General features: G+C 44.1%; 1 long non-coding RNA gene across 1 annotated transcript; it reads right to left on the reverse strand.

Moving 5' to 3' along the window:
• Window positions 1-696: 696 nt before the first annotated feature.
• LOC120969550 (uncharacterized) lies at window positions 697-2,139 on the reverse strand. The gene is made up of 2 exons (XR_005763840.3): window positions 1,845-2,139; window positions 697-1,745 (listed from the first exon to the last, which is right to left on the reverse strand). It is a non-coding gene; the product is annotated as an uncharacterized lncRNA (long non-coding RNA).
• Window positions 2,140-2,931: the final 792 nt, after the last annotated feature.

Below are 2,931 nucleotides of genomic sequence, written 5' to 3' on the forward strand. Positions count from 1 at the left end.
TTCTTCCTTTGTTGCCTGCCGGCCTTTTACGGGCATAGCAGTTAGTTAATGACCTCTAAAAATCCACTACGGGAGTGGTAGCGTGGCACTGCCCGTCATAGCGCACGAGACATCCTTGGCTTGTTTCTGTGTGTTCAGTGAAAGGATTGGTATAAAAATGGGGTAGCACAGTGCTAGCCAAGGAAGGGTTGGTACGAGTGATGCGTTGGTCGCTTTTCTTTAGAGTAAACTAGGTGAATGCCCGTGCGTTGCTATGGGACATCTAAGATATATACATTGATCAATAACCAGAAGGTTATTAATTCTACTTCACAAACTTTGACAATGCATGCACATTTTAATTTTCGATCAAAAAACAGAGGTAACAAACTCCTATAAAAGTGGATAAAATACAAGAAATCAGTCTAACTGAAAATACCACGTCTACCTTAAAACGTCTATAATATCAATTAAGAAGTCGGCTACAAAACTTACTAACATGTGGAAAAGGGGCAACTAGTATCGCTCCAACAAACAAAATCATACCATAAAAAATAGATTGCCTGCAGTCAATAAAACAGTAGTAGGGCATCAGAACAAAAAAATACATAGGGAAAATGAAACATGTCGTTTGGAAGATTACATTAATCCTATCAATGTTAACCACGATACTGAAGATAGGCCATAATGGCCACATGACTGTCTGCACTGTACTGATAACGGAACTGCACAATGTCTTCATTGCTATCATTATAGATTAACATATTTACTTGTTTCAGCACAAAGGTTCCATAATGTCAGGGTAAATTCAAGAATCTTCACACGCACTTAATAGACCATGTAATAGCCTGTTGAAAACTACGCAGGAAAAACATAGTTCCGAGATACTTAAGTCTTGAGGTCAGTCCAGTCTTACTGCGAAAATGAAAAGACCATATCATGTCTGGTGCAGCTCCCTATTCATCAGTAGAGAATCCTTCGATTTACTTACTTCACGGTGGCCACCAGGCGGCTTGAAGCCACAAACGACATGCTCGAGCACACAACGCGATGTTGGGGGCCACACCCGACAGCGACACCATGCAGCGCGTCATGGCGGCGTTCATGGAGGCGTTGGCGCGATGCTAGCTCCCGGCATGGGCTGGCCTGTGCAGGGCACTGCTCCTACCCCGTGCGGCGCCCACGCCACCATCGCACCCTGTACCATGCAATCAAATTGGCAGATAGAGTGCAAAATAATGCAACGAAATTGACAGAAGATGAACAATGTGCAAGTAGCAACTATTAGTTTTGGTGGAACGTCTTATCCTGCTGAGGGCGACGGCTTCATGTTATATAATGTGGAGAAACCCACGAGAGCATACAGGAGTTCGATTACAGCTAGTCCTTGTCCTTGTCGTACAGGAAAGAGAGAGATAGATATATAACAGATTACAAAACAATAAACAGGACGGCCTAATTAATTGCTAATAACTCTATCTCTAACTTAAACATAATCAAAGTGACTATGTATACGTGCGTTAACAGCAACCTCAAAATACGAGGACTACTCGTTTTGAAGTTCAGAAGAGTTGATCTCAGAAAACTTCAATTGAACGCAAGGCCGAGTAGCAATGCACCCCGGATCAGCAGCCTGATTTTTAGAAGGTGTAGCTGGAAATCTTCAAATCTAGTCCCAAAGAAAGAAATCAAGAGCAGATCATGAAGTTAATATACAGAGCTTCCAGAAATCACACATTCACCTACATCCAAAATGAAGCCTCCACCTGCCAAAATCACATGCCTAGTTCTGATAGTGTCCCAAAGGCAGTATGTAAGGCAGCGGAATGAATGATCAATATCATAAAACACAATCTAGTATTTACCAGCGATTCAGTATCCCGCACGTCGGACTGGATCTCAGGGAGCATCTGCTTCATCTTGTCTGCTTAGATCTCACCATGTAAGACGAAACCAACAGCAGCGAATAGAAATCGGCACGGGAAGAGAGGGTGGCGATCTGGCGGAGACCTCGCAGACGCAAAGTCGCAGTACTGGCGCTCGTAGCCCTGGAACACATCACTGCTTATGATTGCTCCTCTTGATCGCCTTTCATGGCATGTATTAAAGATAAATGGTAGCTAAACCAGACCTGGCCGCTGCCACCACCGGGAGGAGGTTGAGTAGCACTGGTAGAAAAAAGCCCTTAAGTCCCGGTTCGCAACAGCCTTTAGTCCCGGCTGTGCAACCGGGACTAAATATGCGCGACTAAAGACCCCCCCTTTAGTCGCGCCTCTTACGGACCGCGACTAAAGGCTTTAGTCCCGGTTCTTGTGGCTGATCGGGACTAAAGGCCCGTCCACGTGGGCGCCCGTGGTCCGTCGGGGCGGAGGACCTTTAGTCCCGGTTCTCGTGGCCAACCGGGACTAAAGGGCTCCTCCGCAGGTTTAGGGTTTTAGCCCCCCTAAACCTGGTTTCTTTTTAGTTTGGAGTGTTTTATTTCTTTTATATTATATTTTGTGTTTTATTTTAATTTTGATAAAGTTTCAGTACACATATTTTACGCTACTATATACATGCATATAAAATTTCAAACAAGAAGAATTCAAGAGGAATATATAATATATATTCAATCTCGGGTGACCATATACAACTTCGAACAAGTTTCCATACACAATTAGGATGGATGACCATATACAACTTCGTACAAGTTTCAATCTCGGGTATGCATATAAATTTCTTCGTCCTCGGTATAGTGTTCTCCTTTAGGATTGATGACTTCCCTCATGAAAAATCCTGCTAATTCTTCTTGAATTGGTCGGAAGCGAGCTTCTGGACTAAGCCTCCTCCGCAAGTTATCCGTCGCGTTCCGCACGCTATCCGATGCCTTCCGCTCCGTGGTGTGTCTCCGGATGTTCTCACAAACATAGTATCCACATAGATTGGTCCCCGGTGGCTGCTTATCCACATTAA

Source organism: Aegilops tauschii, chromosome 7 (genome assembly GCF_002575655.3).
Source record: "Aegilops tauschii subsp. strangulata cultivar AL8/78 chromosome 7, Aet v6.0, whole genome shotgun sequence".
In the NCBI taxonomy this organism is placed as follows: Eukaryota; Viridiplantae; Streptophyta; class Magnoliopsida; order Poales; family Poaceae; genus Aegilops; species Aegilops tauschii.